The sequence below is a fragment of the Piliocolobus tephrosceles genome, chromosome 9, assembly GCF_002776525.5.
Source record: "Piliocolobus tephrosceles isolate RC106 chromosome 9, ASM277652v3, whole genome shotgun sequence".
Lineage (NCBI taxonomy): Eukaryota > Metazoa > Chordata > Mammalia > Primates > Cercopithecidae > Piliocolobus > Piliocolobus tephrosceles.
The window spans coordinates 34,672,584-34,700,247 of NC_045442.1; the positions used below are offsets into that span (position 1 = coordinate 34,672,584).

At 38.6% G+C, this 27,664-nt stretch overlaps 1 protein-coding gene and 1 pseudogene across 4 annotated transcripts in view; both read left to right on the forward strand.

The window, feature by feature from the left end:
* The window catches only part of HPSE2 (heparanase 2 (inactive)), a 795,759-nt gene that overhangs the window by 220,299 nt on the left and 547,796 nt on the right, over positions 1-27,664 (forward strand). The gene's annotated exons all lie outside the window — the stretch shown is intronic.
* LOC111538688 lies at positions 16,361-17,212 on the forward strand (annotated as a pseudogene).

Below are 27,664 nucleotides of genomic sequence, written 5' to 3' on the forward strand. Positions count from 1 at the left end.
TGTTCATTTCTTTTTCTTCTTTTTTCTTTTGGTTTCTCTTCTCGCTTCATTTCATTCAATTGATCCTCCATCGCTGATACTCTTTCTTCCAGTGATCGAGTCGGTTACTGAAGCTTGTGCATTTGTCACGTATTTCTCGTGTCATGGTTTTCATCTCTGTCATTTCGTTTATGACCTTCTCTGCATTAATTATTCTAGCTGTCAATTCTTCCACTCTTTTTTCAAGATTTTTAGTTTCTTTGCGCTGGGTACGTAATTCCTCCTTTAGCTCTGAGAGGTTTGATGGACTGAAGCCTTCTTCTCTCATCTCATCAAAATCATTCTCTGACCAGCTTTGATCCATTGCTGGCGATGGGCTGTGCTCCTTTGCAGGAGGAGATGCGCTCTTATTTTTTGAATTTCCAGCTTTTCTGCCCTGCTTTTTCCCCATCTTTGTGGTTTTATCTGTCTCTGGTCTTTGATGATGGTGATGTACTGATGGGGTTTTGATACAGGTGTCCTTCCTGTTTGATAGTTTTCCTTCTGACAGTCAGGACCCTCAGCTATAGGTCTGTTGGAGATTGCTTGAGGTCCACTCCAGACCCTGTTTGCCTGGGTATCAGCAGCAGAGGTTGCAGAAGATGGAATATTGCTGAACAGCGAGTGCACCTGTCTGATTCTTGCTTTGGAAGCTTCCTCTCAGGGGTGTACGCCACCCTGTGAGGTGTGGGGTGTCAGACTGCCCCTAGTGGGAGATGTCTCCCAGTTAGGCTACTCAGGGGTCAGTGACCCACTTGAGCAGGCAGACTGCCCCTACTCAGATCTCAACCTCCGTGTTGGGAGATCCACTGCTCTCTTCAAAGCTGTCAGACAGAGTCGTTCGCGTCTGGACAGGCCTCTGCTGCTTTAGCTGAGCCCTGTCCCCAGAGGCGGAGTCTACAGAGACAGGCAGGTTTCCTTGAGCTGCTGTGAGCTCCACCCAGTTCGAGCTTCCCAGCGGCTTTATTTACCTACTTAAGCCTCAGCGATGGTGGGTGCCCCTCCCCCAGCCTCGCTGCTGCCTTGCAGTTAGATTGCGGCAGACTGCTGTGTTAGCAAGGCGGGAGGCTCCGTGGGCGTGGGACCCTCCCGGCCAGGTGTGGGATATAATCTCCAGTGTGCCGGTGTTACAGCGCAGTATTGGGGTGGGAGTTACCCGATTTTGCAGGTGTTGTGTGTCTCAGTTCCCCTGGCTAGGAAAAGGGACTCCCTTCCCCCTCGTGCTTCCCAGGTGAGGCGATGCCTCGCCCTGCTTCAGCTCTCGCTGGTCGGGCTGCAGCAGCTGACCAGCACTGATTGTCCGGCACTCCCGAGTGAGATGACCCTAGTACCTCAGTTGAAAATGCAGAAATCGCCGGTCTTCTGTGTTGCTCGCGCTGGGAGATTGAGACTCCATTTTCTTTATCCATTCATCACTTAGGTTGCTTCCAAATCTTGGCTATTGTGAATAGTGCTGCAACAAACCTGGGAGTGGAGATAACTCTTTGATATACTGATGTTTTTTCCTTTGGGGTATATAGCCATCAGTGGGATTGCTGGATTGTGTAATAGCTCTATTTTTAGTTTTTTGAGGAACTTCCAAACTGTTCGGCATATCAAATACTAGGGTTTGTTCATTCTTTATATTTATAGAAAGTTGTACTATACTATTGTACTAACTTACAACTAGTACAACTTACTTGTACTAACTTGTTAGTACAAGTTAGTTGTACTAACTTACATTTCCACCAATAGGGTACAAGGTTTCCCTTTTCTCTACATCGTTATCAGCATGCGTTATTGCCTTATGGCTGAAAGTCATTTTGACTGGGGTGAGATGGTATCTCATTGTAGTTTTGATTTGTATTTCTCTGATAATCAATTATGTTGAGCTCTTTTTCATATGCCTGTATGCTATATGTATGTCTTCAGAAATGTCTGTTCAAATCTTTTGCCCATTTTTGATTGGATTATTATATTTTTCCTGTAGAGTTGTTTGAGCTGCTTATATATTCTGGTTGTAATCCTTTGTCAGATGGATAGTTTGCAAATATTGTCTCCCATTCTGTTGTTTGTCTCTTGACTTTATTGATTGTATCCTTTGCTGTGCAGAGTCTTTTTAACTTGATGTGATCCCATTTGTGCAATTCTGCTTTGGTTGCCTATACTTATGGGGTATTGCTCAAGAAATCTTTTCCCAGACCAATGTGCTAGAGGTTTTCCCCAATCTTTTCTTGTAGTGGTTTAATAGTTTGAGGTCTTAGATTTAAGTCTTTAATCCATTTTGATTTGAGTTTTATATATGGTGAGAAGGACCTAGTTTCCTTTTTCTGCATATGGATATTCAGTTTTCTCAGCACCATTTATTGAAGAGACTGTCTTTTCCTCAGTGTATGTTCTTGGCACCTTTGTCAAAAATGAGTTCACTGTAGGTATGTGGATTGTTTCTGGGTTCTGTATTCTGTTCCATTGATTTATGTGTCTGTTTTTAATGATAGTGTCATGCTGTTTTGGTTACTGTATCAGTGTAGTATAATTTGCAGTCAGGTAATGTGATTCCTCCAATTTTATTCTTTTTGCTTAGGATAGCTTTGCCTATTGTAGGTCTTTTGTGGTTCTATATACATTTTAGGATTGTTTTTTCTATTTCTGTGAAGAATGTCATTGGTATTTTGATAGGGATTGCATAGAATCTATAAATTGCTTTGGGTAGTATGAACATTTTAACAATACCGATTCTTCCAATCTATAAATACGGAATATTTTTCCATTTTTTGGTGACCTCTTCAATTCCTTTCATCAGTGTTTTATAATTTTTATTACATTTATCTTTCACTTCTTTGGTTAAGTTAATTCCTAGGTATTTATTTGTGGCTATGTAAATGGGATTACTTTTTAAATTTCTTTTTCCCATTGTTCACTGTTGACATATAGAAATACTATTCATTTTTATATGTTGATTTTGTATCCTGCAACCATACTGGATTTGTTTATTAGTTCTAATAGTATTTTTTAGTGGAGTCTTTAGTTTTTTTCCAAATATAAGATCATGTCCTCTGCAAACAAATATAATTTGACTTCTTCCTTTCCAATTTGACTGCCCTTTACATCTTTGTCTGGTTGCTCTAGCTAGCACTTCCAGTGCTATGTTTAATAACAGTGGTGACAGTGGTTATCCTTGTCATGTTTCAAATCTTAGAGGAAAGGCTTTCAGTCTTTTCTTGTTCAGTATGATACTAGCTGTGGGTCTGGTGTATATGGCTCTTATTACATTGAGGTATGTTCCTTCCCCAGTTTTTTGAGGATTTGTATTATGAAGGGATGGTAAATTTTCAATTCATTTTTCAGCATCAATTAAAATGATCATGTGGTTTTTATCCTTCATTTTGTTGATATGATGTATCATATTGGTTGATTTGCATTTGTTGAAATATCCTTGCATCCCAGGGATAAATTCCACTTGATCATGATGAATGATCTTTCTGATATATTCTACCTGGTCATGATGAATGATCTTTCTGATGTATTGTTGAGTTTGGTTTACTAGCATTTTGTTGAAGATTTTTGCATCAATATTCACCAGAGATATTGGCCCATAGTGTTGTTGTTATTGTTGTTGCTTTTGATGTGTCTTTATCTGATTTTATTATCAGGGTAATCCTGACCTCATAGAATGAGTTTTGAAGAATTCCTTCCTTTCCTATTTTTCAGGATAGTTTGAATAGGATTGGTTTTAATTCTTCTTTAAATGTTTTGTAGAATTCAGCAGTGAAGCCATCAGGCCCCAGGATTTTCTTTAGTGGGAAACTTTTTATTACAACTTTGATCTTGTTATTTGTTGTTGGTCTGTTCAAGTTTTGGATTTCTTCTTGATTCAATCTTGGTAGGTTGTGTCTAGGAATTTGTCCAGTTCTTCTAGATTTTCCAATTTATTGGTATATAGCTGCTTATAGTAGCCACTAGTGATCCTTTGGATTTCTGCAGTATCACTTGTAATGTCTGTTTTGTTTTGTTTTTTTCATTTATGATTTTCTTTATTTGGATCTTCTTTCCTTTTTGTCAGTCTGACTAAAGGTTTGCCAATTTTGTTTAACTTTTCAAAAAAACAACTTTTGGTTTCATTGATCTTTTGTATATTTTTTCATTTCAATTGCATTTATTTCTGCTCTGATCTTTATTATTTATTTTCTTCTACTATTTTGGGTTTAGTTTGTTCTTGCTTTTCTAGATACTTAAGATGCATTATTAGATTTTTCATTTGAAGTTTTTTCTTTTTTGATGTAGGCACTTATAGCTATAAAGTTCACCATTAGTACTTCCTTTGCTATATCCCACAGGCTTTGGTATTTTGTGTTTTCATTATCATTTTTTTCAAGAAATTTTTAAATTTTATTCCCAATTTATTTACTGACCCATTGATCATTCAAGAGCATATTGTTTAATTTCCATGTATCTGCACAGTTTCCAAAATTATTGTTCTCCTTAATTTCTAGTTTTATTCTATTGTGGTCAGAGAAGATAATTGATACTATTTCAAATTTTTGAATGTTTTAAGACTTGTTTTGTGACCCAACCTATGATTCATTCTTGTGAATGATCCATGTGCTGAGGAAAGTAATGCATATTCTGCAGCTGTTGAATAAAATGTTCTGTAAATATCTTAGATCCATTTGATCTGTAGTGCAGATTAGTTCTGATGTTTCTTTATGGATTTTCTGTCTGGAATATCTGTCCAATGCTGAAAGTGTGGTGTCAAAGTTTCCAGCTATTATTGAGGACTATCTTTCTCTAATAATAACCTTTTTGTACTTATATATCTAGGTGCTCCAGTGTTGGGTGCATATATATTTAAAATTTTTATATTCTCTTGCTGAATTGACCCCATAATCATTATATAGTATCTTATTTATCTCTTGTAGTTTTTGTCCTGACATCTATTTCATCTGATATTAAGTATAGTGACTCCTGCTTTTCACTGGTTTCCACTGGCATGGAATATCTTTTTCCATCCCTTTATTTTCAGTCAATTTGTGTCTTCATAGGTGAGGTGTGTTTCTTGTAGGCAGCAGATCAATGGGTCTTATTTTCTCATCCATTTGGCCAGTGTATGCTTTTTGATTGGAGAGATTAGTTCATTTACATTAAATGTTGTTGTTGAAAAATAATAACGTACTCCTGCCATTTTGTTATTTGTTTTCTGGTTGTTTTGTGGTGTTCTCTTCCTTCTTTTTTTTCCTTCCTGTGTTCCTCTAGTGAAGGCAATTTTCTCCACTCATATGATTTAGTTTCTTGCTTTTTTTTTATTTGTGTATCCATTGTATGTTTTTTGGTTTGAGGGTAACCTGAGGCTTGCAAATACTGTTTTATAACCTACTATTTTAACCTGATAACTTTTTTTTTAACTTTTATTTTAAGTTTTGCAGTACATGTGAAAGTTTGTTACATAGGTAAACACATATCACAGGGGTTTTATACATATTATTTCATCATCCAGTATTATTTCATCACCCAGGTATTAAGCCCAGTACCCAACGGTTATCTTTTCTGCTCCTCTCTCTTCTCCCTCTTCTTACCCTCTCTGCTCAGGTATACCCAGTGTCTGTTGTTTCCTTCTTTGTGTTCAGAAATTCTTATAATTTAGCTCCCATTTATAAGTGAGAACATGTGGTATTCACCTTTCTGTTCCTGTGTTAGTTTGGTAGGGATTGTAGCCTCCAGCTCTATCCATGTTCCGCAAAAGACATGATCTTGTTCTTTTTTATGGCTGTATAGTATTCCATGGTGTATATGTACCACATTTTCTTTATTCAATGTGTCATTGATGGGCATTTAGGTTGATTCCATGTCCTTGCTATTGTGAATAATGCTGCAGTGAACATTTGCATGCATGTGTCTTTATGGTAGAATAATTCATATTCCTCTGGGTATATACCCAAAAATGGGATTGCTGGGTTGAATGATAATTCTGCTTTTAGCTCTTTGAGGAATTGTCACACTGCTTTGCACAGTGGTTGACCTAATTAACATTCCTACCTTAACACCATTTGCATAAATAAACAAAGGAGCAAAAGGAAAACCAATAAAAACTCTATACCTTAACTTCATCTCCCTGCTTCTTAACTTTTTGTTGTTCTATTTATGTCTTATTGTACTATGTCTTGAAAAGTTGTTGTAATTATTATTTTTTATTGGTTCATTGTTTAGTTTTTCTACTTAAGAGTAGTTTACACACCACAGTTACTGTTATAATATTCTGTGTTTTTCTGTGTACTTACTATTATCAGTGAGTTTTGTACCTTTCTGTGATTGGTCATTAATGTCCTTTTCTTTCTGATTGAAGAACTTCCTTTAGCATTTCTTGTAGGATAGGCCTGGTGTTGGTGAAATCCCTCAGCTTTTGTTTGTCTGGGAAAGCCTTTATTTCTCCTTTGTGTTTCAGGGATACTTTACTAGATATAATATTCTAGGGTAAATGTTTATTTTCTTTAGCACTTTAAATATGTCAAGACATTCTCTTCTGGCCTGTAAGGTTTCCACTGAAAAGCCTGCTATTAGACATGTTGTGTATTATTTGTTTCTTTTTTCTTGCTGCTTTTAGGGTCCCTTCTTTATCCTTGACCTTTGGGAGTTTGATTATTAAATGCCTTGAGGTAGTCTTCTTTGGGTTAAATCTGCTTGGTGTTCTATAACCTTTTTGTACTTGGATATTGATATTTTTCTCTAGGCTTAGGAAGTTCTCTATTATTATCCCTTTGAGTAAACTTCCTACGCCCATAACTTTCTCTACTTCCTCTTTAAGGCCAATAACTCTTAGCTTTGCCCTTTTGAGGCTATATTTTATCTCATTATGTGTGTATCCATTGCATGTTTTTTGGTTTGAGGATTTCCCGAGGGTTGCAAATACTATTTTATAACCTATCTAAATCTTGTAGGTGTGCTTCATTGTTTTTTATTCCTTTTTCTTTTGTCTCCTTTGTGTATTTTTAAATTGCCTGTCTTCAAGCTATTTCTTCTGCTTGATCAGTTCTGCTATTAAAGGACTCTGATACATTCTTCAGTATACCAATTGCATTTTTCAGCTCCAGAATTTCTTCTTAGTTGTTTTTAATTATTTCAATCTCTTTGTTAAATGTATCAGATAGAATTCTGAATTCCTTCTCTGGGTTGTTTTGAGTTTCTTTGAGTTTCCTCACACAGCTATTTTGAATTCTCTTTCTGAAAGGTCACATGTCTCTGTTTCTCCAGAATTGATCAGTGGCACCTTATTTAGTTTATTTGGTGAGGTCATGTCTTTCTGGATGGTGTTGACGCTTATAGATGTTCTTTGGTGTGCGCACATTGAAGAGATAGTTATTTATTGTGTTCTTTACTCTCTAGACTTATTTGTAGCTGTCCTTCTTGGGAAGGCTTTCCAGATATTTGAAAGGGCTTGGGTGTTGTGATCTAAGCTGTATCTGCTTTCGGGGACACCCTAAACCCAGTAACACTGTGGTTCTTGTAGACTCATAGAGGAAGTGCCTTCATGGTCTTAGACTAGATCTTGAAGAATTCACTGGATTATCAGGCAGAGACTCTTGTTCTTTTCCCTTACTTTCTCTCAGAGTCTTTCTCTCTGTTCTGAGCCACATAAAGCTGGAGCTGGAGTGACACAAGCACCTCTGTTGCCACCAATACTATGACTGCTGCGTCAGTCCTGAAGCCAGCATAGCACTGAGTCTTGCCCAAAACCTGTTGTATCCACTCCCTGGCTACTGCCTATGTTCATGCAAGGCCCTGGAGTTCTACAATCAGCAAGTGGCAATGCTAGCCAGGCCTGTATTCTTTTCAGGGTGGTGAGGTTCCCCAGTCCCAGCTAGGTCCAGAAGTGCCGTCCTGGAGTTAGGGACTAGAGTCAAAAACCTTAGAAGTCTACCTAGTGTTCTATTGTACTATGGCTGACGTGGCACTCAGACTGCATGATGCAGTTCTTCCCACTCTTTTCTCCCATTTCCAAAGACAGAGGAGCCTCACCCCATAGCCACCGCCACCCCAGTCCACAAGGAATACTGCTAGACTTTCGCTGATGTTCCCTTAAGGCCCAGGGGCTCTTAAGTCAATTTGTGGTGGATGCTGCCTGGTTCAGGACTCACTCTTCAGGGCAGCAGTTTCTCCTCTAGCCTAGGGCAGGTCCAGAAATGGCCGAGAGTCAAGTCTTGGAATCAGGGACGTCAAGAACCCACTTAGTGCTCTATCCCACTGTGGTTGTGCTGGTACCTAAGGTGCAAGACAAAGCCCCCTTTACTTTTCCCTCTGTTTTTCTCAAGCAGAGGGAGTTTTACCTTGTATCCAGCACAGCTGGTAATGTGGTGCATCTCACCTGAAGCCAGCAAGTCTCAGAGGCTCACCCAAGGGCCTTGATTATAGTACCTGGCTATTGCTGCTAGCTATTCAGGGCCCAAAGGCTCTTCAGTTAGCAGGTAATGAATGCTGCCAGGACTGGGTGTTTTTCTTCAAGGCACTGGAATCCCTACTGGCCCAGGGTGTGTCTAGAAATGTCAATTGGAAGCTAGGGCCTGAAATGTGGGCCTCATGACTCTGATCAGTGCCTATCCTGCTGTGACTGAGCAGGTATCCAAGAAGCAAGACAAAGTCTTCTCTACTCTTCTTTTTCTCCTCAAGTGGAAGGAAGGGATCTCTTATGGAGCCTTGAGCTGTGCAGCCTGGGGTTAGGGGAAGAGTTGTGCAAGCACTTCCTTGTCTTCTCTAGCTTGTGTCTCAGTATGTCACATGCCCCCTCAGTCCACTGTGTCTGGGCCTAGTTTAACACAAGGATTTGCCTAAGAGTTGCAGTCCTCATGGTCTAGACTGCCCTTCGAGTTTACTTGGAGACACAGAGTGCTGTAGCCCTCCCTGGCAAGGTTTGCAGGCACTCAGGTTCGGACAACTGGGATTGGTGATTCCTTTCTGGCTAGGTCTAGTTTAAATGCTCCCTCTGTGGGTGGGCATCAGCTGAGTTTGGTCCAGTTTTCTTTTCTGCTTTATCAGGATGGCAATGAATTAAATTTCTCAGAATTTCTCTGTTCTTCCTCCCCTAGTGCCCAGAGAAGCTCTCTGCACCAAGCTGCCACTGCTGGGGGCAGAGGAGGGGTGGTGTCAGAGATTCAGGCTGTATTTTCTATCTCCTCAGTACCTCTTTCAGTGATATTAAGTTAAAACCAGGTACAATGAGTGCCTACCGATCCCTATCCCCCCCGATTTTTGGTTCTCATGAAGGTGTTGGTTTTTTTTTTTTTGGTATAGATAGTCATTAACTTGGTGTTCTTCCTTCATATATAACTGTGTGAGGAGGTAATGCCTGCAACTGCTGTTGCCATCTTGCTATTATTAAGGCACAAGCCTGAGGACAAAAGCCAGTGTTCTAAGGATATCAGAGAAAAAATTGGAAAGCACTTGCATTATACCACTAAGCTACTAAATTAATTAATCCTTAAAACACCTTACTTTGTCTTCTCTTTTTATGTATTACATTTATGTGTTTTTTTCTTATTTGCTATTGTGTCTTAATTAATTTAGAGTAGGACCCTTAGTGAGATGCTCTATATCTTGTCTTGCCTAAACCATCAAGTAGGCAATAAGTATGGTGACCAGGAACATGAGCTTTGAAGTGAATCAGATTTATATTTAAATCCTGGCTCTGGTCTTTTATTAGATGAGTAACCTTGCATGAATTATTTAACCTTGCTAATCTCTTTTTTTCTCATCTATGAAATAAGAGTAATAATTTTAGCTGTTTTACAGTGTTATTAGGATTAATAATGCATTCACACCTTTAACATAGTATCTCTCACATACTAAGTGCTCAATAAACTCTTATTATTAATGTTCATCAGTGCAGATTGATGCCACTGTCCACACCATTTATGCATTAAGTAAATATTGATTAGGGACCTAGTTTGTAGGTTGAGTGTTGAAAACAGCTTGCTTCTCTCCTATGGAGACAGGTATGTGAACTGTGAAGCTTTCAATGGAGGGATCAGATAATTTGAAGTTCTTTACTCTTGTGTCTTCCAAGACCTGGAAAGGAATAAATGGACTATCTGGTCCTGCTACTTTGACTTTTGAGATAATGCTTCAGAAAGCCCTGGCTCTACTCTCACAGCCAATAAATATCATCCTCTGCCATAGTTTTCCAGGACACGTCCATGGCCTGTGTGTTTCCTGGCCCTGTTAGTTGGCCAGCTCACCATTTTCAGGTAGTATTTATGACAAAGCTGATGGTGATTTTAGAAAATCACTTAGAATGTCTCCCTTCACCTGTCCCCAGATACATATCTCTTTTTCACTGTGGGCAGAGATCATGAAAGGCTAGGCAGACACTGCTGTATTTCTTTTACTAGCATAGTCTTGTGTGTTCTTCACAAAAGCTTAGGAGGCCTCCATTATGACATTCACCACCCTCCCTCAACACATACACTTGCATACACACTGCCCTTCCCTCAGGTAAATCTCAGCAAAGAGCAAAGCATTTTAAACTTGCAAAAGGAGGTAAAAAAACTTGGAAAGCCCTGCTCTGGAGAAGATGCTATGAGACTGCCTTGGAAAGGGAATGTCAGATCATCTTTCAGTCCAGGCAAAGCACACTAAAATGCACTAGGATACAGAGTAAAAGAGAACTGGGCTGGGAGCCAGGAGACCGGTATTCCATAACAGACTTATGATGGGACCTTAGAAAGTCACTTCACCTTTCTATGTCTGTTTACTTATCTCCAGTTAACAACTATACATTCGTTGAATAGTTATTTATTTAATAATTATAAGTAGTTTATGAATTATATATTTATTTCAATAATTACGTATTTGATTATTTAATTAAATATCTCCAGGAGATCAGAGACTACATCTGGTTCTACTTGGTATTGTAACCACTAGTATAATTCCTGATATAGAGTAAATGCTCAAAACATAATTATGAAAAATTTATGACTGAAGAAATGAATCTGATAGGAATGGGCTCTGGGAGAGGACCCTGAAGGTCCCTTCCTATTCTGTAAATAAAGGGAAAGTTATGTTTCCTCACATCCTCTTTAGTATAAAACTGAATAGGCTGGGTGCGGTGGCTCACACCTGTAATCCCAGCACTTTGGGAGGCTGAGGTGGGCAGATCACTTGAGGTCAGGAGTTTGAGACCAGCCTGGCCAACATGGTGAAATGCCATCTCTACTAAAAATACAAAAATTAGCCAGACGTGGTGGTGCATGCTTGTAATCGCAGCTACTCTGGAAGATGAGGTGGGAGAATTGCTTTAATCTGGGAGGTGGAGGTTGCAGTGAGCCAAGATTGTACCACTACACTCCAGCCTGGGGGACAGAGTGAGACTCCATCTCAAAACAAAACACAACAAAAAACTGAATAGTCCTTCTTTGAAAAGGAATACACCTGCCATTGTATTTGAGAGGGGGAAAACCACCTCAAGAAAGTGGAAGCACTAGAATGAACTTTTGAGGAAAATCTGGCTACTTTGACTCTACACGAGTGTATTTGGCAAAGCCTGAAGGTATATACACATATGCACTTATCTTAAAGACCAAGGTAGAATAATATAAAGGTAAAACCATTATCTTGGACTATTTAGTGTCAATCAGAAAGAAGAGAAAGTCCAATTCTTCATGTGTTGAAATAAATTTGGGGGCTTCCATGAAGGTCGTAGGGAAACTAAAGAATTCTGCAGGAGAAATTAACTCCTATATAGTGAGATGCCTCTGATGCAGAGGACATCTTGAAGTAATATGCAACACTTGATGACACCTCTTCAACACTTAGTAAATCTGACCTTTCCTTTCATCTGTCGTTATGCTGAATCACATGGCCCAGCAAGCAGCTAACACATTGCAACCAAACTTCACAACTGCAGGCTGGGAACATGTGCTTCCTTACACTGATTAGTGATATTACCAGTGTTTAAGCCCATTTCCTGTCACCTTGGAGGATGGAGGTTACTTGACAGGAAGTCATTCTGTTGTCATCCAGCAGGGCTGCCAATGAATTCTTTAAACTTGTCAATGAGTAGAAACGCAGCCGGCTTTACTCTGACTTAAAGCTTTTGCATATGTTGAGTAATGCAGCATTTAATACATCATAGAAGCACCTAGTTTTGATTTTGATACTAATGGAATGTGCATTTCTTTGAATTTCTAAATTCCCAAAGGTTTAGGCAAATGCTGACATGAAAACTGTTTCAGTTAAAAATGAGCTTACTTTATGCTTAAAGGGTCATTTTGCATTAGCTGTGTCTTCAAGTCGATTTTGAAAAATTACCTCTTTGAGGAGTGGGCAAAAAAGGAGTCCCAAGAGGTAGTCTATTTCCTTTAATAAATTCAAGCAACTTTTTCTTTGTATTGAAGATATTATTTGTCATACATTTTCCTTGTCATATTGAGCATTCCCAGACCATCATTTAAAACAGATTGGTAATTTGGCCCTTAATTTTGGCACCTGTACATCTTTTAAAGCTCTGGGCTGCGTTTGGAAACTTTACTACTCTGTAAGGTAATACCCTTTTAGGGCCTAAACACCACCATTAACAGCAAATTGGCCTCTCAGGATGCTGGATAGAACCATTTTTTATATTTATTTGTTTAATCTTTATTAGCCAAAGGTTGTCCAACAGCTCTAAGGGAGTGATTTGCCCATGAGGCTTGGAAGCATGTTTAAATCTTTCCCTGTAACTTCAGGGTTGGGAGAGAATACTTGAGGCTGCTTATAATTCCAACTGCTGTTTCTAGGCAGCCTTGAAAACCCAGCCATAAACTACTCCCATTCCCTGGCCTTTAGGCCTAGTAAGTCTAGATTTTCATACTAGAGAAGACCACAGAGATCATGTGGCCAAAACCCCTTATTTTACAGGTGGGTAAGCTGAAGTCCAAAGTGGGGAAGTGATTAAGATGCTAGAGTTTTAAGTTATTTCTCTTCCCAGGGGATATTTGCTTTGTAATAGAAGTCTTCTAACAAAACCTTCAAGAATCAAGGGAACAGATTCCTATTGATGGGGTTTCATGAACTGTTAGGTGGTAAGGAGCTATTCATAGACAGGGAAACTCTTAAGTAGGTATATATTCCTTTTACTTTTCCTCTTTATTATTACTAAACCCTCCTCTTCTAGGGTAGTAAAAGTTTTTAAGGTTAAAGAGACTTCAAGAAGCTTCCTTCCATATCGTGTCAGGGTACCTTTATTTCAGGACAGTGCCTAAGCACGGTGCCTGGCATGAAATAGGTGTTCAAAAGTGTGTATTGAAAGTATATATCAAAGTCGCTTTAAAATATCAACATAAGGAAAAGTAGTATTCTTTTGAAGAAAGAGCATTATTCTTAGGAGTAAAGAGTCCCTACTCCTAATGATAGCCAAGTGAAGTAACGGGTTTTGAAATTGAGGCAGTAGTAAATAGGCTACCAACCAAAAAAAGCTCAGGACTAGAGATTCACAGCTGATTTCTACCAGACATACAAAGAAGGGCTGGTACTAATTCTACTGAAACTATTTCAAAAAACTGAGGAGGAGAGACTCCTCCCTAACTCTTTCTATAAGGCCGACATCATCCTAATACCAAAACCTGGCAGAGATACAACAGAAAAAGAAAACTCAGGCCAATATCCTTTATGAACATTGATGCAGAAATCCTGAACAAAATACTGGCAAACCAAATACAGCAGCATATCAAAAAGCTTATCCACCACTTGATAGTAGGCTTCATCCCTGGGATGCAAGATTGGTGCAACATACACAAATCAATAAACATGATTCACCACATAAACAGAACTAACGACAAAAACCACATGATTCTGTCAATAGATGCAAAAAAGGATTTCCATACAATTCAACATCCATTCATGTTAAAAACTCTCAATAAACTAGGTATCAAAGGAACATACCTCAAAATAATAAGAGCTATATGTGACAAACCTATAGCCAACATCATGCTGAATGGGCAAAATCTAGAAGCATTCCCCTTGAAAACTGGCACAAGACAGGATAGCCTCTCTCACCACTCCTATTCATTGTAGTGTTGGAAGTTCTGGCCAGGATAATCAGGCAAGAGAAAGAAATAAAGGACATGCAAATAGGAAGAGAGGAAGTCAAACTATCCTAGTTTGCAGATGACATGATTCTGTGTCTAGAAACTTCCAGTCTCAGCCCAAAAGCTTCTTAAGAAGATAAACAACTTCAGCAAATTTCCAGGATACAAAATAAATGTGCAAAAATCACTAGTATTCCTACATCAATAACAGTCAAACTGAGAGCCAAGTCAGGAATGAACTCACATTCACAATTGCCACACAAAAAAATAAAATACCTAAGAATAAAGCTAACTAAGGAAGTAAAAGATCCCTATAAGGAGAACTACAAAGCACTGCTCAAAGAAATCAGAGATGACACAAACAAATGGAAAAACATTCCATGCTCATGGATAGGAAGAATCAATATTGTTAAAATGGCCATACTGCCCAAAGCAATTTATAGATTCAGTGCTATGCCTTTTAAACTATCATTGACGTTGTTCACAGAACTAGAAAAAAACTATTTTAAAATTCATATGGAACCAACAAAGAGCCTGAATACCCAAGGCAATCCTAAGCAAAAAGAACAAGGCTGGAGGCATCAGACTGCCTGACTACAAACTATACTACAGGACTATAGTAATCAAAACATCATGGTACTGGTACAAAAACGGACACATAGACCAGTGGAACTGAATACAGAATCCGGAAATAAGACCACACACCTACAACTGTCTGATCCTCGACAAACCTGATAAAAATAAGCAATGGGGAAAGGATTCCCTATTCAATAAATGGTGCTGGGATAACTGGCTAGCAATATGCAGAAGATTAAAACTAGAACTTTTCCTTATACCATATATAAAAATTAAGATGGATTAAAGGCTTAAATATAACACCCAAAACTTTAAAATCCCTGGAAGGCAACCTAGACAATACCATTTGGGACATAGGCACAGGCAAAGATTTCATGATGAAGACGCCAAAAGCAATTTCCACTAAAGCAAAAATTGACAAATGGGATCTGATTAAACTAAAGAGCTTCTGCACAGCAAAAGGAACTATTAACAGAGTAAATAGCCTACAGAATGGTAGAACATTTTTGCAAACTATGCATCCAACAAAGGTCAACTATCCAGCATCTACAAGGAATTTAAGCAAATTTACAAGAATAAAAAGCAAGCCCATAAAAAAGTGGACAAAGGGGCTGGGCACAGTGGCTCACGCCTGTAATCCCAGCACTTTGGGAGGCCAAGGCAGGCAGATCACCAGGTCAGCTGATCGAGACCATCCTGGCTAACACAGTGAAACCCTGTCTCTACTAAAAATACAAAAAATTAGCCAGCCGTGGTGGCGGGTGCCTGTAGTCCCAGCTACTCAGGAGGCTGAGGCAAGAGAATGGCGCGAACCTGGAAGGCAGAGCTTGCAATGAGCCCAGATTGTGCCACTGCACTCCAGCCTAGGCAACAGAACAAGACTCCATTAAAAAAAAGAAAAATTTGGCAAAGGATGTGAACAGAAACTTTTTAAAAGAAGACATACGTGTGACTGACAGTCGTGAAAAAAAAAGCTCAACATCACCAATCATCAGAGAAACACAGATCAAAACCACAATGAGATACCATCTCACACTAGTTAGAATGACCATTATTAAAAAGTCAAAAAATAACATATGCTGGTGAGGTTGTGGAGAAAAAGGAACACTTATACATTGTGGTAGTGTAAATTAGTTCAACCATTGTGAAAAACAGTGTGACGATTTCTCAGATACCTAAACACAGAAATACCATTCAACCCAGCAATCCCATTACTGAGTATATACCCAAAGGGATACAAATCATTCTATTATGAAGACACATGCATGCACATGTTCATTGCAACACTATACAATAGCAAAGATATGGAATCAACCTAAGTGGCCATGAATGATAGACTAGATAAAGAAAATGTGGTAAATATACACCATGGAATACTATGCAGCCATACAAAGAGTGAGATCATGTCCTTTGCAGGGACATGGATGGGGCTGGAGGCCATTATCCTTAGCAAACTAACACATGAAGGGGGAGGACAATGGCTTATGAGGCTCGCCGCAGACAACTTGGTGGCAATGTCTATGAGCCAGGTGAGTGCATGGCAGCAGCAGGGCCTCGCATGTGGCAGGGTGACCTGGGTTTCACCTCCCTCTGGTTCCCTGGAAGTGGGCCAGCAACCAGGAAGGGAGCAGCTTCAGAGGCAGAGGCTCCAGTGTGTCTCTCTCTGCTGCCCCCTTAGCCCAAGCCAGGGAGGCCAGGCGGTCTGGGTGTCTGGAGACAGGGTCCACCGCCCGAGAATGGGAAATCTCTTCACCAGGATATGGAGACTGTTCAATCACTAGGAGCACAAAAGTATTATTATTGGGCTGGATAGTGCAGGGAAAACTACCATCCTTTAACAATTTTCTGTGAATGAAAGTTGTACATATATCTCCCACAACAGGAAGTAATGTAGAAGAGGTAGTGATTAATAATACATGCTTCTGGCTGGTGGCTCACGCCTGTAATCCCAGCACTTTGGGAGGCTGAGGTGGGTGGATCACCTGAGGTTAGGAGTTCGAGACCAGCCCAGCCAACATGGTGAAGCCCTGTCTCTACTAAAAATACAAAAATTAGCTGGGCGTGGTGGCATGCACCTGTAATACCAGCTTCTCGGGAGGCTGAGACAGGAGGATTGCTTGAACCTGGGAGGCGGAGGTTGCAGTAAGCCAAGATCACACCACTGCACTCCAGCCTGGATGACAAAGCAAGACTGTGTCTCAAATAACAATAATAATAATAATCATAATAATATATATTTCCTAATATGGGATATTGGTGGCCAAGAATCTCTTCGTTCTTCCTGAAACACTTACTATACTAACACAGAATCTGTATATTTGTGAACAATAGAGAGAGAGAGAGAGGATTTCTGTAACTAGAAACTCTATAAAATGTTAGCACATGAGGACCTAAGAAAAGCTGGATTGCTGATTTTTGCTAATAAATGAGATGTTAAAGAATGCATAACTGTAGCAGAAATCTCCCAGTTTGTGAAGCTATTATCTTTTAAAGATCACCAGTGTCATATCCAGGCATGCTGTTCTCTAACTTGTGAGGGATTGTGCCAAGGACTTGAATGGTTGATGTCACAATTTAAGATTAGATGATCTCTACTGACTTCTTCTCATAGACTTTGTATAAATGAAGTGCTAAACTTTACCTGAAAGCCGTAGCAATTAAAGATTTAGATGTATTTATAATCAACTGATTTAAGCCTTTTCCATGAGAAGAAAAATTAAGACCACTTACTTGAAAACAAAGATGAAGTCTCACCTTCCAATCTGCTTTCTCATTAGTTTTTTCCAAAGTAAGTTATTAAAGCTGTGAATGATTTTTTTCTCATAATGAATCCTCTCAGGACATTGTGTAGCCTGTGATAAGTACAAAGGGAGAGGAAGACATTTTGAATTTTAGAGCTTTATTGTCAGCATAACCCTCCCTAGTTGAGTGTTGTTCTCTTCTTGTTCCGTTAAGTCAAAATACAAATCAGCACAGATATTCAGTTTCCAATATTTTAAAATATAATGTTACTTAGGAAAGTATTTTGCATAAGGTTGTTTGTGTATTGTGTACACACCTCAAGTTCAAGTTACTAGCTTTGATTCATGTTCTAAAGAAAAGCAAATAACACAAATCTTAATAATATCCTTAGCTATAACCATAATGAGATAAGTACTGGCATTGGTGTTAGGTGCCATTTTATACTTTCTCCCTATATTTTCTGTATTGTATTAACCAACCCTCCAAATCATTGAGCTGCTTGTTTAAAAAAAAGAAAAAGGAAAATGAAAAAGCATGATATTGTGTATCTATTTTTTGTTGTTGACCAGTCATACAGATGGAAACATAATTCAACAGAATTTGATAGCTGCCAGATTCTTGGCTTAGTATTACTAATGGGCAGGATTGTACAAGATTATTACTTGCAATTGTTCTTATGACATCTAAATTACTGAATAAATTTTTAATCCATTAATCAGTCTATCATAAATTGTGATTAAAATTATCAAATGAGTTATCAGCATTAATTGGAAACTGTTGTGTGAAACATGTCTACTCAGAGAAATAATATTCTATAAATATTATAAAATAATTTAGCTATGTTATTTTTAAGTATTAAATTATATGTCAAGCAGTTAAAGTGAATTTCAAAGTAAAAGTAAGGTATGTTTTCTGAACAACATTGATAATTCCTTAATTTGCAGATTTCTTCTTTTTTATTTTAGGACTTAGAATATAGTGTGAGATGTTTTATTTATGTAAATTTTGTTGTATCTTCTATAATATAAATATATTGTTTGACAACTATAAAATGCAAGCTTTTTAAAATGCCTTTAAGAATTTCTTTTTAAAATTGATTGATACAATGTAGTATTTGTACTAAGAAGTAACTTGACCCAAAACACCCTTTATGTTTGCTTAGAGTATTTTTAAAAAATATCTGAAAGTCAAGGATATTCCTGTCACAACTGTAAACAAACGTCATAAATGTGTTAAAACATATTATTGGGTACTCTATTTATATATCTTTATTTATTTATTTATTTATTTATTTATTTATTTATTTTGAGATGGAGTCTTGCTGTGTCACCAGGCTGGAGTGCAGTTGCACGATCTCAGCTCACTGCAACCTCTGCCTCCCAGGTTCAAGCAATTCTTCTGCCTCAGCCTCCTGAGTAGCTGGGACTACTGGCACATGCCACCACGCCTGGCTAATTTTTGTATTTTTAGTAGAGACGGGGTTTCACCATGTTGGCCAGGATGGTCTCGATCTCCTGCCCTCGTGATCTGCCTGCCTTGGCCTCCCAAAGTGCTGGGATTACAGGCATGAGCCAATGTGCCTGGCCTGTATATCTTTCATGGCCTGAAAATCTGAAAGTTAATCCAAACTGATACGTTTTAGCATATTTATGAAAAGAAAAACTACTTTTAATTTCAGCCTTTTACATTTCAAGAAGATTTTGGTGAATAATAGTACATACTATAAGTATTGATCAAACTTTGAAAGTTCCTTTCTGTAAAATGTGAAATACTCAATATCTAAATCCAGGTCAGGCATAGGAGATCCGTATTTAACACTGGATGTTTCGTGTTTCATATTTATAATGTTCAAAATGCAAGCATAACATTTAATATTTATCTACATGGTTTTACAAAACTAAATCCTAAATTACAAAAGAACAAAAAACCTAACACAGGGACAGAAAACCAAATACCACATATTCTCATTTACAAATGGGAACTAAATGATGAGAACACATGGACACATCGAGAGGAACACAACACACATACATTGGGGCCTACAGAGGAGTGAAGGGTGGGAAGAGGGAGAGGATCAGGAAATATAACTAATGGGTACTAGGCTTAATACCTGGGTGATGAAATAATCTGTACAGCAAACCCTCATGACACAAGTTTGCATATGTAACAAACCTGCACATGTATCCCTGAACTTAAAAGTTAAAAAAAAAGACTGATGATTACTGAGTTGTCAGTGTTCTGAAATTGTGCAACTCATATCCATCCTCATGAGAGTTTTGTGTCTATCCTCAAGTATTTGACGAACGTTTTTTTGACTCTTGGCAGGTAAGTGCAGGGATGGGAAAGGAATCCTAGATTCTTGGAGTTAGATGGCTTCTTAGAGGTTATCTAAGCTAATCTACTACCTTGATTTCCCTTTTCAGTAAAGCTGCCAAATTGTTAACCATGTTTTGCTTAAGCACTTCTAGAATAGGTTGGCCTCCCATACCGTGAAGTTTCCCAGTCATCTTTGAATTGAGTTAGGAAATTATGCTTCTAAAAACAAGTTCTTATCTTTATCTGTGTACTGCTCTCTTAAAATTTCTGCCCATTTATGGTAATTCTGATCTCTGGAATCAATAGGAGTCAAGTAATCGCTCTTTCACAAAGGCTGCAATTCATGAGCCTGCTTTTTCCCAAGCTCAGGAAAGTATATAATTAACACTATTATTGCTTCTAGGTGAAGGTGAAGATTCCCAAACAGGCTGATTTCATGGTCACTTTTTCCCCAAGTATGTTTTATTTACCTTTTATAATGTTTTGTGTTAAAGGATTTTCAAAGATAAAAAAATAAAAAATAAACACATTTAGCTTACTTCCAGTCTTTTGGCTTTCCAAAACAATAGTTGCTGCAAGTTTCATTTGATGTCCTCTTTAAGCACGTAAATCATCTTATTCGTTAAGGAATCTCACTGAGTTTTAGATTATTAATTTATTTGAGAACAGCTGTGGTCATAACAGAGCAGGTTCTAAGGGTCTGCTATTAAGAATTAAACTAGCTAATTGTTCCCAAACAATGATCTATAAATGAATTTCAGTTTATAATGAAGTTTTTAACAACTTGGGACAAAATAAGAACCAAGTGATGAGTTTTTATGAAGCTAAATTTATTTAATTGTTAAGTCCCAAGTTTATGTCCTTCCTACATTTTTGTTATTTAAAGTTATGAAATGATGTTGATAATTAATGGTAGTTGCTATTTTAAATGTCTTTGTTTTGCAAAAGCAAATAACTATGAAAAAAATGAGCAACTCTATTTTGGTGCCCTGATATTTTTCTTTTTGAAATATTACTGGTCCTGAAATCCATAACTATGTGAATCACTGGCTTAGATGCTCTTTGTCCCCTCCCAGGGCTAACATTCTATAGTCTATGAATTGTGGTTTAATCAGACTTGGACATGAAACCCCTATGGAAACCAGGTGCTACAGGAACTGAAGTTTGGAATTCTACAAGAAACTGGCTGCCTTTTCCCTCTGGTCCACTGTTGAATCAGTACTTCCATATGGTGGCAAGGAAATGTGGCTGCCAGTAGTAACCCAGCTCTGGAGGGAGACTGAATGCTATCCCTGATGTTCAGTCCTGCTTTTTTTGTTTGTTTTTGTTTTTTGAGACTGGATCTCAGTTTGTCATCCAGGCAGGAGTGCAGTGGTGCAATCATAGCTCATTGCATCCTCAAACTAGGAGTTTAGGCTCATACAGTTCACCCTCCTCAGCCTCCTGAGTAGCTAGGCCTACAGGGCATGTACCAGCATGCCTGGCAATTTTTTTTTTTGTAGACACTGGGCCTTATTATGTTGCCCAGGCTGGTCTTGAACCCCTGGCTTCCAGCGATCCTCCCACCTTTGCTTTCCAGAGTGCTGGGATTATAAGTGAGCCACTGTGTCTGGCCTCAGTTATCTTTTAATAGCCTTCAGAACATTTCTAGAAGCTTCTGCACTGAAAAACTACATAATTGAACCAAAAATGTAGGTTTTCATAATTCCCGTCAACCATTGCAAAGTTTTTGGTTCAAACTTGACAGAGCAGCAAGAACTTTCAGGTTGAAGTTATGAAAGTGGTTTCAGTTAATAGTAAATTGCAATTCTTCTACAATGATGGATGTTTTTAGAAATAGGACTGAACTCTGTTGTGACAATAAGAGGATCATTTAAGAAAAGCTTATCAAAACTATCTTCAAGGGTGCTTCATTTTATTTCCATTTTAGTCCCTATATACATTTCAGTCCCTTAAGCACTGAGTCTGGCTGCTTTAGAATTGAAACAGATGGACTTGAGGGTTTCTGTATCTAATTTTACAGTAGCATATCTCTCGATTATTGACACATTAAAGGCAATATATTTCTAGCTTAGAAATCTGATGCTAATTGGCTTTGGAATATTTTGTTTAAAAACATTTTCCAAATGGGGCTGTGAATTGTTCAGTTTCTTTATTCAGGATTAAAGAAAACATTAATTCTGCCAGGAAAAGATTGTCCAGTGGGGCAGAAACATTAGAGCCTTGGAGTTTACCTGTCAATCTTGTATTTTCATGTCCTTTGTCCAGAAATAAGCCTACAAGCTAATTGACTTCTGTTTCTTTCCTTTTGGCTTCTCATTTTTCTGAACATAAAGACTCAAATTAAAACAAAGATAAAATTCCAGGGGAAGCTGGCATTGATCAAGGTTTGGATTAAATTAAATTAAGTGCTTTTTATTGAACTCAGCAGTATTAGTTATTAAAACCAGAAGGCTTTACCCTTGCTAGTGTAAAAAAAGAAAACAATGACTCATGCTGGGGCACAGATTTTACTGGGAAGTTAAAGCACTCGTTTTCTCTTATTCCATTAAAACTTTTGCAGATAAACACATGTAAACAAGATCAGGAGATGGAAAGCAGTGAGGAGTCAGTCTTTCTGGGCTCTGGTGCTCCATGGGTTCTAACTTTCAGTTGCAAGAACTTAGGGAAAAAATCTTATCTGGGAAGAAAGCAAGAAGTCACACTAGGATTTTCTTTTTGGACTGCATTAAGTCATTTGAATTGCCAAAGTGCTTCTCTTTTTCTTGAGTGACTTGGAATTATGCATAAAGGGCATGGGGAGAGGGCGGCAGCATCGTGTAGCATAAAAAGCATTAGCCAGGAAGTTGGACCCTGAATCTCAGTTTGAGGTCCATCGCTTACAGACTGGTTGGACCTGGGTAAGAAACTTAACCTCACTGCTCCTGCTTTCTCAGATGTGAAATGAGGGGCTAGACTCTAAAGGCCCTGCTCTCATTTTGTCATCTATTTCTGTTTTGTGTTATGACTGTAGGAGACCATCATGACCTGTAGTAAATATGGCAATTAACTCAGACTGGATTCAGAAAACTATGGCCTCCAGGCAAAATCTGGTCTGCCATCTCTTATTTATATATGTTTTAATTAACTAAAGTCCAGATTGATGTCAGCAAGATGGCAGAATATGACTTTCCAGTGATTGTCCTCTGCAAAAACATCACTTTGAACAACTATTCATGCATGAAAATTCCTTTACATCAGCAATGGAAGCCAGGTGAGAGATTTAAGCACCTAAGTATAGCACAGAAATAAGACACATTGAAGAGGGTGGTAAAGACAGTTTTACATCACCTGCATCACTCCTCCCTCAACTCCAGGCAGCGCAATGTGGAGATAGATACTCTCTCCTTGTGGGAGGGAGAGGGAAATGAGCATCGGATGTTACCTGGGACCCCAACACTAGCCCTGCCCCAGTACAACCTAGTGCCACACAAGTCCTCACAGCCTCAGACTCCAGGGTGGTATGTGTGGACTGAATGTCTAGGCTCTTCTTGGTGCCAGACCAGATCCTGAAGCTCTACACTCCAGGTCTACCTGGAGGACTTGTTCTATGTGCTACCCTACCACCAGGTTGATCCCCACAGTGCTAGCCCCCAGGCCACCCCCAGCAGTGGGCTAGTATCAACAATCCCAGACTTCAGACCTGCCCTAGCACCAGACTGGCCCCTGCAGCCCTGGTCATCAGGCCAATACCTGTGAACACAGCCTCCAGGCTGGCTTCTGAAGAAACAGGCTCCAGGCCCACCTAACCCAGACCAACTCTGGAAGCCCCAGACTCCAGTCTAGTACCTGTAAATGGAGCTTCCAGGCCCACCCTGGCACGAGACAGAATCCTGCAGCCCTTGGATCCAGGTCTGCCTTGCACACTAGTACGCGGGGCTGCCCCAATACCAGGCCTACTCCAGCAGCCCCAGGCCTCAGACTGGTACCAGCACTGAACTGGCCTCAATGGCCCTAGGTTTCAGGCATGACATAACACCAGGCCAACCTCTACAGACTTAGGCTGTAGGTTCACCCCTGCATGAGGCCAGCCCCTGAAGCCCTAGTCATCAAGCTGGTACCTATGGACCAAATCACCAAGATGGATAGGTTCTAGGCCCACCCAATGCCAGGCCAGCTTCTGGGACCCAAGGCTTCAGTTCTGCCCTAGATTTTGGAGCCTGGAGCCATAATGGCCCATGACTGCCAAAGCCAGGATGGTTGCAAGCCCTTTTCAGGCTTTAATCTTACTCTAGCACCAGGTCATAGCCTCTGGCATCAGATACAAGGCAAGCTGCTGTAGACATAGGCTCTGGGGGTCTGCTCAGTGCCAGACTTGTCCCTGTGGTGCCATCCTCCAGGGAAGTCTGTGTGGCCACAAGGTCCAACAGATCCAGGGTCCAGGCCTGCTGCAACAGACTCTGGTTCTAGACTTGTCCCCATGGATCAAGACTCTAGGACCACCTTTCAGATCCAGAGCCTAGGTTCAACCTTGTATCCCATCCCCACTCTAGTTCCAAGCCAGCCCTTGTGGACTCAGTTCCCAGGACCATCCCAGCACCTGGCTGACCCCTGCAGACTTAGGCTCAGAGACTACCCCAGTGCCAGATCAGTTCATGTGGATACAGGCTTCAGGGAAGCCCCTGGAAAAATAGGTTCTAGGCCTACCCTCTGTGACCTAGGCTCCAGGTCTACTCCTGAGGAACCAAGCAACAGGTCCACTCTGGTGTGTTTAGGCCCTAGGCTTAACCTCATAGAACCAGGTTCCAGGCCCACCTACCTACTGACTCAGTTACAAGGCCACCTGTCCAAAGACTCCAGCAGTAAGCCCACCTGTGGACAACTTACTCAGAATGCCAGACAACTTACTCAGAATCTCTGGATGGACTGAAAAGGAAGGGCTCTCGCATACAAAGCCAGTCAGCAAAAACTAGAGTTAATTCCAACTTCTTTCCATGTGCAAACTTCAATGTAAGATAAGAGGAAACATGACAAACCAAGGAGATATAACACTACCAAAACAGCACAATAATCTTCCAGTAGCTATTATGAACTAGAGATTATGAACTGCCTGAAAAACAATTCAAGATGATTGTTTTAAGGAAGCCCAGAAAAATTAAGAAAAATACGGAAAAAAATTGTATGAAATCAGGAAAACAGTAAACTATCAAAATGAGAAATTTAACAGAGAGATTGAAATTGTTTTTAAAAGTGAAACAGAAATTCTGGAGCTGAAAGATACAAAAAATGAAGTGAAAACTGCAACAGAAAGCATCAATAGCAGAACTGATAAAGCAGAAGAATAAATCTGTGAACTTGAAGACAGATTATTTGAAAATATATAGTCAAAGGATGAAAAATAGAAAAAAAAAAGGAGGGAAGAAAACTTACCGAATTTATGGGACAATGTAAAAGAACCAATGTCTGAGTTATAGGATTTCAAGGAGAAGAGAAAGACAAGCGGGGTAAAAAGCTTACTCTAAGAAATAGTAGCAGAAAACTTTTCAAATCTAGGAAAACACATAAAAATCCAGAGATCTAGGTACAAGAAGGTCCAAGGTATTGAATCAAATTCAGTTCACACAAGATTATACCAAGACATATTATAATAAACCTGTGAAAAATCAAAAACAAAGAGAAGATCCTGAAAGCAACAAGGAAAAATAAGCAGATCACAAGTAAGGAAATTCCAATAAGGCTATCAGTGGACTTCCGAGCAGAAACTTTATAGGTGGGAGATAGTGGGATGATATATTAAAAGTACTAAAGGAAAAAAGAAACCCTGCCAACCAAGAGTACTGTATTCAGCAAAGCTGTCCTTCAGAAATGAAGGCAAGATAAAGACTTTCTCAGACAAATGAAAGCTAAGAGAGTTCATCACCACCAGACCTGTCTTATATGGCATACTAAAGGTAGTTCTTGAAGTTGAAAGGAAAGCACACTAATTAGTGATACAAAAACTTACGAAGCTATAAAACTCACTAGTGAAAGTAAGTATACAGTCAAGTTTAGAATTCTCTAATACCATAAAGGTAATACGTAAATCACATATCTTTAGTATGAAAGTTAAAAGACAAAAGTATTAAAAAGATTAATAGCTACAAATATTTCTTAAGGAATACACACTATAACAAGATGTAAATAGTGACATCAAAAACATAAAATATTGGAGGATGAATGAAAGTGCTTAGTTTTTTTTAATGCAATCAAATTTTTGGGTTAACATAGTTTCTTATAACTATAAGGTTTTATGTAAGCCTCAATGTAACCACAAAGCAAAAACCTATAATCAATATACTGAAGATCAAAAGTAAGATGTTAAAGCATACTTCTAGAGAAAAATCACTTAACTGCAAAGGAAGACAGCAAGAGAGAAAGAAAAGAGGTTTTACAAAAAAGAAAAACAAAAAACAAAAACAGAAACAAAAAACAGAAGACAATAACAAAATAACAGTAATAAGCCCTTACATATTAATAATTACCTTGAATGGAAGTAGATTCAATTCTCCTATTAAAAGACATAGATGGGCTGAATGGTTTAAAAAAAGCAGGGCAAACTATGTGCTGTGTACAAGAGACTTATTTTACCTTTAAGGGAACACAGGCTGAAAGTGAAGAGATGGAAAAAGATATTCCATTCAAATGGAAACAAACAAATGAAAAACAGCAGGGTAACTATACTTATATAAAATAAAATAGTGTTGAGAAAACTGAATTTCCACCTGCACTACAATGAAATTAAACCCTTGTCTCACAACACATGCAAAAATCAACTCAAAATGGATAAAAGACTTAAATTTAGAATCTGAAACTTTACCATTACTAGAAGAAAATCTAGGGAAAAATTGCCATGACCCCAAAAGCATAGGCAACAAGAGGAAAAATAGACACATAGGATTACATCAAACTAAAAAGTTTCTGCACAGCTAAAAAAATCCATAGAATGTTGAAAGAACCTATAGAATGGGAGAAAATATTTGCAAACCATCCATCTGGTAAAGGGTTCATATCCAAAATGTGTAAGGAACTCAACTCAATAGCAAGAAGAGAACCTGATTAATAAATGGGCAAAGGACCTGAATAGATGTATCTCAAAAGAAGCTATAAAAATGGCCAACAGGCATGCAAAAAGATGCTTAACCATCAGAGAAATGCAAATTAACACCACAGTGAGATATCACCTCACACCCATTAGAACTGCTATTATCAAAAAGACCAAAGATAACCTGTTGGTAAGCATGTGGAGTCAAGGGATCCCTTGCATGCTGTTGGTGGGTATGCGTACAATTATTACGAAACATAGAATGCACATTCCTCAAAAAACTAAAGATAGAACTACCGTTTGATGCAGCAGTCTCATTAATGATTATTCAAGGGAAATGAATTCAATGTATTGAAGACATATCTGCACTCAGACGTTCATTGCAGCATTATTCATAATAGCCATATATGGAATCAATCTAAGTGTCCACAAGCAAATGAATTGATAAAGAAAATGTGGTATGTATATATACGATGGAATACTATTCAGCCTTAAAAAAAGAGGAAATCCTGTCATTTGTGACAACATGGATGAACATGGAGGACATTATATTAAGTGAAATAAAGAGGCAAAGAAAGATTAAAAACTGCATAGTATATATGTGGAATCTAAAAAATTGAACTCAGAGAAGTAGAGGGTAGAATGATGGTTGCCAGGTGATAGGGAGTTCGTCAAAGAATACAAAATTTCAGTTAGATAGGAGGTGTATATGCAAACGATCTATTGTACAACATGGTTAACTGTAGGTAATAACAATGTATTGAGTAGATTTTAAGTTTTCTCATCAGGAAAAAAGATAGGTATGTGAGGTAATACCTATGCTAATAGCTCAGTTGATCCATTCCACCATGTATGCATATTTCAAAACATCATTTTGTATATGTATTTTGTAATTTTTATTTTTCTATTAAACAAAAATATA